Source organism: Caretta caretta, chromosome 20, assembly GCF_965140235.1.
Source record: "Caretta caretta isolate rCarCar2 chromosome 20, rCarCar1.hap1, whole genome shotgun sequence".
NCBI classification, from domain to species: Eukaryota; Metazoa; Chordata; order Testudines; family Cheloniidae; genus Caretta; species Caretta caretta.
The window spans coordinates 9,347,751-9,364,978 of NC_134225.1; positions in this window are offsets into that span (position 1 = coordinate 9,347,751).

The following is a 17,228-nucleotide window of genomic DNA, read 5'->3' on the forward strand; positions in this document are numbered from 1 at the left end:
CAACAGGGGAGGAGGGAAGAGGAGAGGAGTAGCCCATGACAGGGCAGGGCAGCAGCCAGCAGAATCAGGACCGAAACGCTGCCCTACTCCCTGTCTGAAGGGGCAGGGGCTGATGGCTGGTACCCCCAAAGGCCAGCCTGAGGCTACAAACAGCACCACTGAGAACAGCTGGGCCTCCACCCCTGCCCATGCATGCTCCATGCCACCCCAGCCATGGCAGAGTGACATTGTCCTGTGAGGAGGGCAGTGGGGTCTATAGGGGTGGGCCTGGAAGCCAGGACTCCTGGGTTCTAGCCCCAGCTCTGGAAGGGGAGTGGGGGGAGGGGGAGAGGGGTGTCCAGTGGTAAGGGCTGGGTGTCAGGACTCCTGGGTTCTATTCCCAGCTTTGCTTCTTCAGACAAATCACTGCCTTTTGTCCCGTGAGTGTGAAAGGGGGAAGAGCTGCAGACTGGCATTGCGGGGGTGGCATTGTGGAGGGGAGAATGGGGGGCATTGCGGTGGGGGGTGGGGGTGAAGGTCACAGGAACGACTCTCCCAGGTGTTGGAGGACAGCGAGGGTGGGTGGGGTCAGGAATGTGTGGGTGTTTCTCCTTCCTCCACCAGCCAGGCTGGGAATTGGGTCCCACCTAGTTTGTTCTGGCTGTGGGGTTAGCTGGCAGCCAGGGTAGCAGCTGGAAATGAATCCCTCTGAGGCCCTGGGATGTCAGGAGATTAACGCGGCTCAGAGTGGGGCCCTGGCACTATTTCCCAGCACGACGGGGGGTGGGGGTGGGGGCTGGGAATCCTGGCCCCAGAGAACAGGCCAGGGGCTTGGGAATGCTGGCTGTCTACAAGGGAAATCCCCATATGGTGGGTGGGAGTGGGGAGGATGCCAGGGAGGCAGAGAGCTCTGTGGGGCAGAGGGATGGCTGCCCCAGCATGGTGCCCAGGAGCCTTGCGGGGGCACACATCTGGGAGAGTTCTGAGCAGACTCACAACATGGGAGGTGCCCAGGGTGGGGTCACACCTTGAGGGAGCCTGGAGAGGGTCATACACCTGGGGAGGTGCCCGGATGGCGCTGGCTTTGGCCAGCTCCTCTTCAGCAGCTGGGGAGAGACACAGAGAACAGTGGGGTCAGGGGAACAAGGCTGGGGGGTGGAGGGGTGGGCTCCTGGGCATCAGGGCTGGGGAACACAGTCCACTCCCCACCCTGCCCCTCAGCCCCTGTCCTGTTCTCCCTCCCCACCCTGCCCCCAGCCCTGTGACCCTGCCCCTCAGCCCCTGTGACCCTGTCCTGTGCCCCCTCCCCACCCTGCGACCCTTCCTCCCCGCCCTGTGGTCCCTGCCCCTCCAGCCACAATGACCTGCCCCAGCCCCCACCCCACTCTGACACTGCACTCCACTGTCCACCTAACCCCCTCTCCCATGATTCTACCTCCTGTTGCCTCCACCTAACCCAGTACCTCCATATCCCACTGCCCCCATTCCCATCCCCACCCTGTGCCCTCACACCCTGGTGCCCTACCCAGGATTTCTGCCCACCCTGGTTTCCCCCAGCATCTTGACCCTGTGCTTCTCCTACCTGGGCAGACATGGCCCTGCGGTGCCACGAGAGGGGGATGGTGCCACGGACAGCTGGTCCCACCTGGGGAATACAGCGAGGTATTGCCTGATCCTGCTGAGAATCTCCCCTGGTTCTCACCCCACTGTTATTCACCCCTCCCAGCACCGCTGCCCCTGGCAGACATGTGGTCCCCTCCAAAGAGGTCACCTGCCTAGGGTGGCTGCAAGAGAGAGGGCAGGCCAGTGGTTCACAAGCTGGGTGGGGACTCAGGATACCTGGATTCTAGTCCAGGCTCTGCCACTGACTCCCTGGATGATCTTAGGCAAGTCACTGCCTTGCTCTGTGCCTCAGTTTCCGTTCTGTACAATGAGGATAACAATTCTGTCTTGGCTATTTGTGCTGTGAGCTCTCGGGGCCAGAGGCTGTCTCTCACTGGGGCCGGGGAGAGGGCTGTGTAGGGCCTGGCACAATGGGGCCCTGAATGATCTGCTGCCAACACCAGGGCCCTGCAGCACCTCCTGGGGCAGAGCGGAAGCTAGAACCAGGTTCTCTGGCACTGGGTGTTCCCTTGGTAATGCTCCCCCAGGGGGAGGTGCCTAGTGCCAGCAGATCTGCCCTCCAGCAGGGAGAGCCTGGGCAGACCCCCAGGGTCAGGGGTGGGTCTGGGGGGAAGGGAGTCTGGGCTGGCAGAGACAGATTAGAAAGGGGGGTTGGTGGGCTCTGGGGCTGGCATCTTGAGGGAGGCTCCATGGGACAAAGAACAACATGACTAGCACCCCCTGCTGGCTGAGCTCAGCGCACACAGGCTAAATGGGGTCAAAGATTGTAAGGCCAGAAGGGACCATTTGCATGTTTCAGGCCACAAGTGACCTGGGCCCCCCACTGCAGAGGAAGGCGAAGCCCCCCAGGGTCTCTGCCAGTCTGACCCGGGGGGAAATTGCTTTGCAACCTCAAATCTGGCAAGTTAGACTCTGGGCACGGGGGTAAGACCCAGCAGCCAGACCCCTGGGAAAGAATTCTCAGTAGTACTGGAGGAGGAGACCCACCGTGAGGGCTGTAGTGGGGAACCCAGGGATGTTAGCCCAACTGCTAGTGGGCAGGATCTCCGAAGGGAGACCCACCACTAAACTGGTTCAGCTCAGCAAGTATGAGGGAGAAACTGTCTCCCACGGTTTGTCTCCTGGGAGTGGTAATTTGCCTGTTCAAAAAGCCATCCCAATCTCCCAGTGTTTGTCTGTGACTAGCCATGTGGTCTGTGATAAGGGGGAGGGAAGTTCAAACTGTTGGTCTCCTCAGAAAAGCAGTTTAACTGCTGGGGGAGAGAATGTCTCCAGGGTTCTCTCTGTGGAGCAGGCAGAAGGCACCTCTCAGTTTATGCCGACTGAGGATTTGTCAGTTGTCTCAGAAGTTGTTCTGGACTCAGCTGAAACCCAGAAAGATGCTCAGGAAGATGTTTCTGTAGAGCCACCCCTAGCTGAAAAGGGAGAGGAGAAAATTTCTGGAGAAAATGAATTGTTGCCTAGAAGTGCTCCTGAAGGAATAAAACCTCATGCTAGCTTTTGCAAGCAGTTTGCTGTAACTGAAGGGTGTGGAAGTGAGTTGATTGAGTTAGTTCAGAACAGTGTAGGTGCTGAGAAATTTGGTTCAGTTTCTAGCTGCCAAAGTTTTTTAACTGTGTATAAATCCACTGACTTTGTTTTAGAAAGATCCAGGGTGGAAGCCATCCCTACGGAAACCAACACTGCCTCTGTCACTACTAAGCAGCTCTTTACACATCCCTGGGAGGGCCGCTGCTCTGTTGTGAATCAGGCCAGCCCCAGTGTTTGTCAGATAGAAATCCTGAATGAAAAAAAAAGGAAAACCCAGGCGGAAATGTTTTAATTCTTCACAGCTCAAAGAATGGAAGGATAAACCACCTGACCCTAAAGACTGTCTTCTCCGTCCTATCGGCCACCCTTCTTGGCCAGCAAGAAGGAACAGCTTTGAGCCGTTGGAAAATATGCATCGAGTGGGCTGGTCAGTGCGTACCCCGATGTTAGGGTAGGAAAAGGCCAGAAAAGTCCTTGACTTATTATGGCCACCCTCACGTAGGTCACCACTTCAGGTTCACCCTGTAATATTAATCCCAGATTCTCCCAGTATATATGGTGGGATTGTGGGAAGTTTTTCTCTGTTCTCTGCCCCCTCACAAGTCCACTACACAAACCATGACATCGCACTGGTGCACCAGCACCCTGCTCTTCATAAGTGTCTGGAGTCTGATGCTGTCCAGGCTCTAAGCTGTACCTGTGATCCCTTTGAGCCTCTGGAGGGGCTTGCCAGCTGGAGCCCAGGAAGCAAAATTGCTGTGCCACATGCATGGATTCTATGGGAATGGGAGCAGCCCCCGGCCCTGCAGCGTCACTACCAGTTCGAACGGGACAAACACCCCCAGTGACAGCCTCCGGGCTGGTGAAAGGTGCAGGGTAGCTCTGATTTCCTCTGTTGTTTGGGGAACAACCATGCCCCTATGTGTCATCATTGTCATTGGAACTCAGACACCTCCGTTACCTGGAGAGGAACTGCAGCTGTCTCTGATCACGCCAGCAGGCAAGAATATCACACGATTCCTCATAAACTGGGAACTGCTGCACTGGACTTTAGCTGGATATTACTTGATTCAGCAAGGTCCCCTAGACTGGGTAGTTCCATTAAAGGACACACATTGTGACAAGCTCATGCCAGCATTTGGTTTAAATTCGAAAGGCATATGGCCATTTCGGAGGGATTTCAAGGGATTGTACAGAGTGGAATTGGGCCAACAACAAAAAACAGTTTTAAATTTCAACCCTCTGATCACACACCTTGCTCCCCTCTGACATTTAAGAGCCCCAATTTCACGACCCCATGTGTTGAAATTGGATCAACAAGAACATTTGGTTCTTCAACCTCAGACTTCTCTGAATGAGGTTCAAACCCACTTAGAGGGCATGATGACAGGTTTCAGAGTAACAGCCGTGTTAGTCTGTATTCGCAAAAAGAAAAGGAGTACTTGTGGCACCTTAGAGACCAACCAATTTATTTGAGCATGAGCTTTCGTGAGCTACAGCTCACTTCATCGGATGCATACCGTGGAAACTGCAGCAGCTATTACCAGCAGGACAGTGGGGTGGGAGGAGGTATTGTTTCATATTCTCTGTGTATATATAAAGTCTGCTGCAGTTTCCACGGTATGCATCCGATGAAGTGAGCTGTAGCTCACGAAAGCTCATGCTCAAATAAATTGGTTAGTCTCTAAGGTGTCACAAGTCCTCCTTTTCTTTTTTAGAGGGCATGAATATCTCTCACATTGCACCTGCATGTGCTCCCTTGATTGGACCTAGCCATAAAGATTGGGATGAATGAGTAACCTGGGAATAAGTCTCACTGTTCCTTCGATGTTATGAAGGAAGAGGGGTCTGTTATTGTCTATGTTGGTAAATCCTATGTATATATACGTACACAAGATGTAATATTGTACTGATTAATGGACATTGGGTCCAACCCATGGTGCCTTACGTTAATCGCTGTTTCGATAATGTAATCACCATTGTTAGTTGTGATATTAAGTTTACTGTGCCTATATGCATTGTACAACATTGAAATGCCTCTCCTGAGCTCTACAAGGAGGTTTCCCCCATTTCACTGGGAATGGGTCTCATTGCCATTAAGGTAAAAACACAGGCCATCACTCTCGGTGGGAGACTTTGGTTAGGCGGAGCCCCAGTGCAACAGGTCTTTTAAATATCATGCTTCACCCCATTGTGGTGATCATTGGTTTCCACATTGTACTAGCAATTGGTCTGATTCTGCTGGTTTGTTGGATACCATGACTGATGCGGCGGCTGCAATGCATGGAAGATCAGACCCAGTACCACAGAGTAAGGATGTGATTGGGATACTTGCTCAGCACAAGCACCCCATCAACGGGGTGGACTTGATACCACTAATCTCTGTGTTTTTGGGAAACCAGGGCGCAGTATTTAGCCTGTCTGACTCATAAAGGACACCCCCCGCCCCCCGTCTCTGTTTGAGCCAAAACCAATCAGAGAAAAGGCTTGCAGAGAACAATGAAGGGCATTGGGAGACACACCTAGACCCCTCCTGAGAAGGGTGACAAGATTAAGACATCTCCATGTGCATACAGAATGAAGAACAGAGACAACTCCCCTAGCCTCATCTGCATGAAAGATGGGACAGGGATTAGCATAAAGAATGAGGAACAGAGAACCGTACTGAACTCTGGGACCAGAAAAGCAGGGATGCACTGCATCATGGGAATCCCTGCTCCAGAAGTTAATGAACCTACGCCTGCACACACCCAGCTCAGCAAATATCAGTTCAATTCTAGAAATAAATCTTTGATTGATATCCCAAAATACTGAAGCAGCCTAGTTGCCTTGTGAGCTCCCTGGATGAAAACACCACCCATAGCCAAGAGTAATCAGCTCCTATTGTCTAGCCTAAAGAAAACCCTTGAGTCATCAGTTTACCTATAAACAAATCTAGTGTTCTCCCTTGAACCATTGTATTTTCTCTACAAACCCCTTATCTATGCCCAAGTAAGGGTTCTGATGTATAGACCCAAACTCTGCTTCAGTTCCACTGGGATTCCATCTCCTGACTGACCGTGCGGGGGGCTCTGCCTGTCTCCAGCACTCAGGACCCTGAGCTACCACCACCACCTGGGAACCCCACCCAGTTCAAGCCTCATGGAGTGGGTGAGATCCCCCCCCCACCCCTGATCTCTGTTTTCTTTTCTACCTCAGGTATTAACCTTTCAAATGTAACTGTTATGTTTGTTTAGCCCTCCTTGCGTAGTTATCACTATTGTTCAATAAATAACTTTTATGGTTCAGCTGGTTGCTTCTCTCTCTCTCTCTCTGAATTTTACTCTTTTGTGTTTTAACTTCCCCCATTTACTCTGCAGCCATGCTGCTTTTACCTAAGCTAAAGATCCCTGTAGCACCCAAAAATACTGTGGGGTTTGCTCATCAAGTGGGTTACTACCAGTCCAATTGTAACGTGAAAGTGGGATAGGGACGTGTTAAACTTGGGGCACGTAAGAGGGGAGCAGCTGAAAGTGCTGCTTAACCCAGCCCATTGAGTACAGGGCCATATGAGAGGATCAGCTGGAGAGGGCTGATGGACCTGGTCCGCTCAGACTTGCTCTGCTAGTGCGTGCGTGCGTGCATGTTCTTCTAGTTCTAGGGCTGGAGGGACCCAGCCCTGGGGAACCGAGGTCCTGCAGGGTAGCTCCACTGGGAGGGGACTTGCAGAAGGAAGGAGTAGAGCTCCATATGAACACACAAGTGACATAAGCAGCACATTAATAGAATTACAGAACCCCCTGCCCAGAAGAGTAACCCTAATCAATGACAGGTTTCAGAGTAACAGCCGTGTTAGTCTGTATTCGCAAAAAGAAAAGGAGTACTTGTGGCACCTTAGAGACTAACCAATTTATTTGAGCATAAGCTTTCGTGAGCTACAGCTCACTTCATCGGATGCATACTGTGGAAACTGCAGAAGACATTATATACACAGAGACCATGAAACAATACCTCCTCCCACCCCACTCTCCTGCTGGTAATAGCTTATCTAAAGTGATCACTCTCCTTACAATGTGTATGATAATCAAGTTGGGCCATTTCCAGCACAAATCCAGGTTTTCTCACCCTCTGCCCCCCCCCCCCCCCCCACAAACTGACTCTCCTGCTGGTAATAGCCCATCCAAAGTGACCACTGTCTTTACAATGTGTATGATAATCAAGGTGGGCCATTTCCAGCACAAATCCAGGTTTTCTCACACCCCCCCCCCCCCCCCCAAAACACACACACAAACTCACTCTCCTGCTGGTAATAGCTTATCCAAAGTGACCACTCTCCCTACAATGCGCTATTACCAGCAGGAGAGTGATTTTGTGTGTGTGTGTTTTGGGGGGAGTGGTGAGAAAACCTGGATTTGTGCTGGAAATGGCCCACCTTGATTTTCATACACATTGTAAGGAGAGTGGTCACTTTGGATAAGCTATTACCAGCAGGAGAGTGAGTTTGTGTGTGTGGTTTTTGGAAAAGGGGGGGCGGTGAGAAAACCTGGGTATTTGCTGGAAATGGCCCACCTTGATTATCATACACATTGTAAAGAGAGTGGTCACTTTGGATGGGCTATTACCAGCAGGAGAGTCAGTTTGTGTGTGGGGGGGCAGAGGGTGAGAAAACCTGGATTTGTGCTGGAAATGGCCCAACTTGATTATCATACACATTGTAAGGAGAGTGATCACTTTAGATAAGCTATTACCAGCAGGAGCGTGGGGGTGGGAGGAGGTATTGTTTCATGGTCTCTGTGTATATAATGTCTTCTGCAGTTTCCACAGTATGCATCCGATGAAGTGAGCTGTAGCTCACGAAAGCTTATGCTCAAATAAATTGGTTAGTCTCTAAGGTGCCACAAGTACTCCTTTTCTTTTTCCTAATCAATGAGCCTACCCTAAAGTAACAGGCACATCTGGTAACATTGTGCCCCTGATTCCTGTACTGTACTGGGTAATGCACATTGGAAAACATAATCCCAGTTGTACATACAAATGGATGGGGTCTAAATTAGCTGTTATCACTCAAGAAAGAGACCTCAGAGTCATTGTGTACAGTTCTCTGAAAGCATCTGCTCAACATGCAGTCAAAAAAACTAACAACATGTTAGGAACCCTTAGGAAAGGGATCGATAATAAGACAGTAAATATCATTATGCCATTGCATAAATCTACAGTACCCCCACACCTTGAATACTGCGTGCATTTTTGATCATGTCAAAAAAGTTGTGTTAGAATGGGAAGAAATACAGAGAAGAGCAACAAAAATTATTAGACGTATGGAACAACTTCTCATACAAGGAGAGATTAAAAAAGAGCAACTTTTCAGCCTGGAAAAGAGACGACTAAGAGGGAATATGCTAGAGGTCTATAAAATCATGACTGGTATAGAGAAAGTCAATAAGGAAATTTTATTTAGCCCTTCACATAACACAGGAACAAGGGGTCACCCAATGAAATTAATAGGCAACAGGTTTAAAACAAACCAAAGGAAGCATTTCTTCACACAATGCAGTCAACCTGTGGAACTCCTTGCCAGGGAGATGTTGTGAAGGTCAAAAGTATCACTGGTTCAAAATAGAATTAGATGAGTTCATGGAGGATAGGTCCATCAATGGCTATCAGCTAACATGGTCAGGGATGCAACCCCATGATCTGGGTGTCTCTAAACCTCTGACTGCCAGAACCTGGGGCTGGGACTGTCCAACGGGATGGTTCACTCGACAATTGCCTTGTTCTGTTCATTCCCTCTGAAGTATCTGGCACCCCCACTGTCAGAAGACAGGAGACTGTGCCAGATGAACCATTCTTTTGCGGGAGGCAGGTTAGCCATTCTTATGTTTTATGTTCTTAGCTGATTAAATAGAAATTCACCTTTAGCACCCTGGGAGCATAAGAACCAAGAATGCATTTGTGACACTGGCAGACCAGGCAACCTGTGTATGACCCGTAATAACTTAACGAGAGGCACTTCCACTGTATCGAGACAAGAAGAAAAGGAGTACTTGTGGCACCTTAGAGACTAACCAATTTATTTGAGCATGAGCTTTCGTGAGCTACAGCTCACTTCATCGGATGCATACCGTGGAAACTGCATCCGATGAAGTGAGCTGTAGCTCACGAAAGCTCATGCTCAAATAAATTGGTTAGTCTCTAAGGTGCCACAAGTCCTCCTTTTCTTTTTGCGAATACAGACTAACACGGCTGTTACTCTGAAACCTGTATCGAGACAGTTCACTTGCATGTGAATTTCAAAGAGCGGTATTAGACTAGCAATCATCAAGTCATTCAAAAATGAACAATAGATGCTAAGTGTATTTGTCCGTGTTTATCTATATCCCTTTAGAAGTTTCACAATGTAACCAAATTAGCTTGTAGATGCTAATTCCCTTTCATGTCTAATTGTCTTAATTATGTATGCAAGGTGTTCAGTTAACCTTAAAATCAAAGAAGTAAGATACTGCAGGAAACTAGTAATTTCTACATTGTCTTCATCTTAACTATCTGTGTTATAATGGAAGAACGGCTAATCACCTTATAAAAAGAAAAGGAGTACTAGTGGCACCTTAGAGACTAACCAATTTATTTGACAGGTTTCAGAGTAACAGCCGTGTTAGTCTGTATTTGCAAAAAGAAAAGGAGTACTTGTGGCAATAAGCTTTCGTGAGCTACAGCTCACTTCATCAGATGCATTCATTGGATGTATCCGATGAAGTGAGCTGTAGCTCACGAAAGCTTATGCTCAAATAAATTGGTTAGTCTCTAAGGTGCCACAAGTCCTCCTTTTCTTTTTGCGAATACAGACTAACAGGGCTGCTACTCTGAAACCTGTAATTACCTTACCTTACCACACTAATTTACTGTGAATGCTCAGGAAATAGAACATTAGCTTCAAAGCAAAGTACAACAGGCGATCTGCATTGCCTAGTCTTTCTCAGGGGAAGGTCCTGCTGTCACCATTTCTGTGAGGTAGACTTGTCAGCCTGCTAGAATATCTATAAAAGAGAAGGCTCAGGCCTCATCCTGTCATCTCTAGTCTGCTGAAACTTTGAACATGGAAAGCCTTAGGACAGAGAGCTTCCAAATCATCATTTGGAAGAACCTGGAAAATGCATGGAAAAACTAACAGACTTTACATCTAAGCTGCCTTTGGATTCTGATCTGTTGGGATGATTCCAGAGAGACTTTTACAAGCCAGCAGTTTATTCCATCACAGTTGTGATCCTGAACTATGAACATTGAAAGTCACTTGTATGGATATTGATCTTTTAACCATTTGTAACTCTCTTCTTTCTTTTAACAATAAATCTTAGATTTAGTTATTAAGGATTGGCTGACAGCATGATATTTGAGAAAGACCTGAGATTCACATTGACCTGGGGATAAGCATCTGGTCCACTCCGATGAAGTGAGCTGTAGCTCACGAAAGCTCATGCTCAAATAAATTGGTTAGTCTCTAAGGTGCCACAAGTACTCCTTTTCTTTTTGGTCCTTTATGATCGGTGAACCTCACATACGGTGAATCAGGTTTTCAGTAACCCCACACTATATTAGACTTGGCTGTTTAAATGGGAGACAAGGTCTGGAATGCCAAAAGGGGACCGTGTTTGGCATCTTGTTAACTAGGGTGGAAGCTCTTTTGCTGTTGACTTGGTGAATCTAATTCTAGAATAAGCCATCAGTTTGGGGGATTGTCTGCCCTCAACTTCTTGCAGTCTGCCCGGAGTGTGGTCACAGCATTGTTGTGTAAACCTCTCTCTTATGGAAGCAGAGGGATCTTAGTCACCTTGAGATCCCAGCTGCTGCCCTGGAAGAATTTTTCATGCATTTGCGTTGAGTGTCAGATCGGATATAAGCAGGAAAGTCAGCTCAAGGAAGAGTAAGGCTATACGCACTGTGCTATTAACTGTCTCTTGATAGGCAGTCAGCAGCTGGATGGTGGCCTGCAAGGCCCTTTCTCTCTCCCACTCCTTCTCTGAATGGAGCCATGTCTCTAGTAGCTGTTGGTAGAGCAGAGGAATGGACAGAGTTAGTACCAGAAAATCCCTCCCAAAAGTTCCTTTTAAACAGGTTTAATTGTCACTAAAATCCCTCTCCAAAGCATCTGACCTCCATGTAGCAAAGGAATTACATGTCTAATGGAAAAGCCCCTTAGATATATATACAACTCTCAGGGATCAGATTCACCTCTGGTGATTGAAGCCAAAGGAGTTACATGAGAGATGAATCTGGGTCCGTGTATGTGATGTCTGCTGTAGACTGTCTGATGGGAGCGGTCCACCACATTGCATGCTGTTTGATGTCTGCTGCTGTGTTCTGTTCCCTGGGCAACTTCTCCCACGTTGAGTGGCAAAATGACAGAGGCCTGGTCTACACTCTGAGTTTATGTTGGATTTAGCAGCATTAAATCCGAATTAACCTGCACCCGTCCACACAATGAAGCCATTTTTTCGACATAAAGGGCTCTTAAAACCGATTTCTGTACTCCTCCCCAATGAGGGGATTAGCACTGAAATCGACATTGCCGTTTCGAATTAGGGTTAGTGTGGACGCAATTCGAAGGTTTGGCCTCCAGGAGCTATCCCACAGTGCACCATTGTGACCGCTCTGGACAGCACTCTGAACTCGGATGCACTGGCCAGATGTACAGGAAAATCCCCGGGAACTTTTGAATCTCATTTCCTGTTTGGCCAGGCGAGCTCATCAGCACAGGTGACCATGCAGTCCCAGAATCGAAAAAGAGCTCCAGCATGGACTGAATGAGAGGTACGGGATCTGATCACTATATGGGGAGAGGAATCCATGCTATCAGAACTACGTTCCAAAAGACGAAATGCCAAAACATTTCAAAAAATCTCAGAGGCCATGAGGGACAGAGGCTACATCAGGGACGCAACACAGTGCTGCGAGAAACTTAAGGAGCTCAGACAAACATACCAGAAAACCAAAGAATCAAACGGACACTCTGGGACAGAGCCCCAGACATGCCGCTTCTATGCTGAGCTGCATGCAATTCTAGGGGGGCCGCCACCACTACCCGACCCCTGTCCATGGACTCCGATGATGGGGTACTCTCTGCCATGCCTGATGATTTTGCAGATGGGGAAGATGAGGAGGAGGAGGACGAGCTTGGGAAGAGCACACAGCACACCGTTCTCCCCGATAGCCAGGATCTTTTTATCACCCTGACTGAAATACCCTGCCAACCCAACGAAGCCGGAGAAGGGACCTCTGGTGAGTGTACCTTTTAAAATATAATATGTTATAAAAGCAAGTGTTTTTTAATGATTTAGTAGCCCTGAGGACTTGGGATGCATTCGTGGCAGGTACCGTTACTGGAAAAGTCTGTTAATGTGTCTGGGGATGGAGCAGAAATCCTCCAGAGCCATCTCCATGAAGCTCTCCTGGAGATACTCTAAAAGTCTTTGCAGAAGGTTTCTGGGGAAAGCAGCCTTATTCCGTCCTCCATGGTAGGACACTTTACCACGCCATGCTAGTTGCAAGTAATCTGGTATCATTGCATGACAAAGCCTGGCAGCGTATAGTCCCGGTGTTTGCTGGCATTCAAGCAACATCCGTTCTTTATCTCTCTGTGTTATCCTCAGGAGAGTGATATCATTTATGGTAACCTGGTTGAAATAGGGGAATTTAATTAAGGGGACATTCAGAGGTGGCCGTTCCTACTGGGCTGTTTGCCTGTGGCTGAAAAGAAATCCTCCCCGCAGTTAGCCACGTGGTGGGTAGGGGATGGGTATTGGCGCTGAGCTGTTGGCGTTTGGCTAGCAGGGATCTTCCCTGATACCTGCAAGGTGGTGGGGGGAGGGGTAAAGCGATCATCCCAGAGAATTGGATGTGGGGAGGGGGTTAGTTTGGTTTCTGCTGTTGCACGTTAACAGGAAAACCATAGCACTAAATGGCCAACTCAACAGGCTTTGCTTGGTATGGGAAAGGAGGGCGCTGCTGTTATGAAGGTTACAGAAGCCGAAAGACTATGGCTTACCATGGTCGCCTGCAAGCCGAATTCTGTTGCCTGGCACTGCATGTGTGATGCACCAAAGCTGCAGGCACTCAATATGAGATGCAAAATGCGACCTTGTACCAAAATCACATACACTATGTAATGTGAATAGTGTTGTTCACCGTGAAAGAGTATAGCCATTGTTCTGTAAAATATATTTTTTTAAATACTTCACTCCCTTTCTTTCCTCCAGCAGCTGCAAATGTTTCAAGACTCCCTCCTCCGTCCCAAAGGCTATCTCAGATAAGGCGGCAAAAAACATGGAAGCGCGATGACATGTTCTCTGTGCTTATGCAGTTGTCCATCACTGACAGAGCTGTGTGGAAGGACACCATAGCAGAGTACAGGACAGTGGCCAATGAGCGTGAGGAGAGGTGGTGGCAGGAAGATCAGAGGAGGCATGAGGCAACGCTGGGGCTACTGCGGGATCAAACGGACATGCTCCGGTGTCTGGTGGAGGTTCATGAATGGCAGCAGGATCACAGACTGCCGCTGCAGCCCCTGCTTAACCGCCCTCCCTCCTCCCCAAGTTCCATAGCCTCCTCACCCAGATGCCCAAGAACGCGGGGGGGGGGGGGGCCTCTGGGCACCCAACCACTCCACCCCAGTGGACAGCCCAAACAACAGAAGGCTGTCATTCACAAAGTTTTAAAGTAGCCTTTTCCTTCCCTCCTACCCTCGTCCCACACCCAACCCGGGCTACCTTGTGAGTTATCTCCCTATTTTTATAATCAATTAATAAAGAATACATGTTTTTTAAATGATAGTGACTTTATTTCCCTTGCAAGCAAGCTGTGATTGAAGGGGGGAGGGTGGGTGGCTTACAGAGAATTTAGAGGCAACCAAGGGGGCGGGTTTTCATCAAGGAGAAACAAACAGAAGTGTGACACAGTACCCTGGCCAGTCAGGAAACTGTTTTTCTAAGCTTCTCTGATGCGTGGCACTTCCTACTGTGCTCTTCTAACTGCTCTGGTGTCTGGCTGCGCATATTCAGTGGCCAGGTGATTTGCCTCAACCTCCCACCCCACCATAAACGTGTCCCCCCTACTCTCACAGAGATTGTGGAGCACACAGCAAGCAGTAATAACAGTGGGAATATTGGTTTTGCTGAGGTCTAACCGAGTCAGTAAACTGCACCAGCACGCTTTTAAATGTCCAAATGCACATTCTACCACCATTCTGCACTTGCTCAGCCTGTAGTTGGACAGCTCCTGACCACTGTCCAGGCTGCCTGTGTATGGCTTCATGAGCCATGGCATTAAGGGGTAGGCTGGGTCCCCAAGGATAATTATAGGTATTTCAACATCCCCAACAGTTATTTTCTGGTCTGGGAAGTAAATCCCTTCCTGCAGCTGTTGAAACAGACCAGAGTTCCTGAAGATGCAAGCATCATGAACCTTTCCCAGCCATCCCACGTTGATGTTGGTGAAACATTCCTTGTGATCCACCAGTGCTTGTAGCACCATTGAAAAGTACCCCTTGCGGTTTATGTACTGGCTGCCCTGGTGATCCAGTCCCAAGACAGGGATATGGGTTCCGTCTATGGCCCCACCACAGTTAGGGAATCCCATTGCAGCAAAGCCATCTAGTATGAGCTGCATATTTCCCAGAGTCACTACCTTTGAAAGCAGCAGCTCAAGGATTGCATTGGCTACTTGCATCACAGCAACCCCCACAGTAGATGTGCCCACTCCAAATTGATTCCCGACTGACCGGTAGCTGTCTGGCGTTGCACGCTTCCACAGGGCTATCGCCACTTGCTTCTCAACTGTGAGGGCTGCTCTCATCTTGGTATTCTTGTGCTTCAGGGCAGGGGAAAGCAAGTCACAAAGTTCCATGAAAGTGCCCTTACGCATGTAAAAGTTTCGGAGCCACTGGGAATCATCCCAGACCTGCAAACACTATGCGGGCCCAGAATTGGCGTTCCACGGCATAAGCCTGTCCCATTAACACCATGATCTCCAAATTGCAGGGGAACGCGGTTTTAGAGAAAAGTGTGTTCATGTCCTCATCACCATGCTTCCGTCGCCTCCTCGCCTGGTTTTTCAGGTGCTGGTTCTGCATAAACTGCACGATAATAGCGCGACGTGTTTATAATGGTCATAACTGCTGCGGTGAGCTGACCAGACTCCATGCTTGCTGTGCTATGGCGTCTGCTCCTGCTCGGGCAATCCTGGGAAAAGGGCGCGAAACGATTGTTTGCCATTGCTCTGATGGAGGGAGGGGTGACTGACAACATGGCTTACAGGGTTGGCTTACAGGGAATTAAAATTAACAAAGGGGGTGGCTTTGCAAGAAACAAAATGGCCCCTTCAAGGATAGAACTCAAAACTGGGTTTAGCAGGCTGTTGATTTCACGGAGGGAGGGAGGGAGGGATGGAGGAGAAAATGAATACAAAAAAAATGTGGTCTATTTCTTCTTTTGATCCATTTCATCTATCTTTATACATCTTGCTGGCAGCAGACTGTGCAGTATGACCGCTAGCCATCGTCATCACCTGGGTGCTCGGCAGAAGATAGTGCAGTATGATTGCTGGCCATTGTAGTCTCCTGGCTGCTCATTAAAAGACCATGCAGTAGGACTGCCGGCAGGACTGAATTGCCATGAGACAACACTTAAAAGGGTAATGACCTGGCTGAGTCACTCCCATGTTTGCCCAGGCGCCCCAGACCTCATTGCAGTCGGTTAAAAAAGAGCACCCAGGACTACGTCGACGACCGCTACCAGTCATACTGCACTGTCTGCTGCCAAAAGGCAATAAGCTGCTGCTGTGTAGCAATGCAGTACTATGTCTGCCAGCAGCCAGGAGACATACAGCGATGGTGAGCTGAGCAGGCTCCATGCTTGCCGTGGTATGGCGTCTACACGGGTAACCCAGGAAAAAAGGTGTGAAATGATTGTCTGCCGTTGCCTTCATGGAGGGAGGGAGGGAAGGGGGGAACGGACGATATGTACCCAGAACCACCAACGACAATGTTTTAGCCCCAGCAGGCATTGGGATTTCTACCCAGAATTCAAATGGGCGGCGGAGACTGCGGGAACTGTGGCATAGCTACCCACAGTGCAACGCTCCGGAAGTCGACGGTTGCCTCGGTACTGTGGATGCACTCCGCCGACTACATGCACTTAGAGCATTTGTCACAATCGACTATATAAAAACATTTTCTACAAAACCAACTTCTATAAATTTGACCTAATTTTGTAGTGTAGACAAGAGAGGAGCATTTCTTTTTATTAATTTGAATAAGAGCAGAGAAGTCCCCCCCAGCCCAGCTCATTTTATAACTTCATTTTTATACTGAAGGTACGTCAAACTCCCCACCCCTCAGCTCTTCAAGATATTCTGTTCATGTCTGAGGAAAAGGAAGTCTCCTCTGAATGAGTTTCCATACACAGGGTGTAACTCAATATTAATGAATTCCTCTTCAAAGTGATCAGTTTCAACTGGTTCTCTTGGATTTGGCGACTGCAGTGGTGATTTTCTTGCTGGTCCAAGTAGTGTCAACTACATTGTAAGAACTTGGTCCCAATCCAGCCCTGGCATAAAATGGCATAGCCTTTTGTGGATTTCAATGGGACACATGCCCACTTATCCCAGGAAGAATTGGTGCTTTTTCCCTAAAATTCACTCCATTGTGGAAAATTCCTCCACAACTGAAGCTTGACCCCCCTAAATCTCTGACTCTTCCCTGCTGTAACACAGGAAACAATTTCCACCATGGTTCAATGGTCTGCTCACTTGAAACATTTCCCAGAACCAGTGTGTGGTTGGTTCTTCCTCCAGCAAAGTCTTCATTAGCTTGTCAAGGGCTTCCAAGGACCCTACGTACAGTGTCTGAAACCAGAAGAGAAGGAGTGAAGCTTAGCACAGATAGTTTGTATGTGGGGGCCGGGGAAAGCTAATCATAACCTTGCCAGAGAGGCCATGTGTGACTGCCATCCATCAGTGCCTGCTGGGCAGAAATACAGTGAATGCGGCCAGAGGAGAATTGTTGTCACATACCTGTATAGGCAGAGCATCCTTTGCTGTCTCGCCTTCTTCTTTCATTTTCTCCGAGG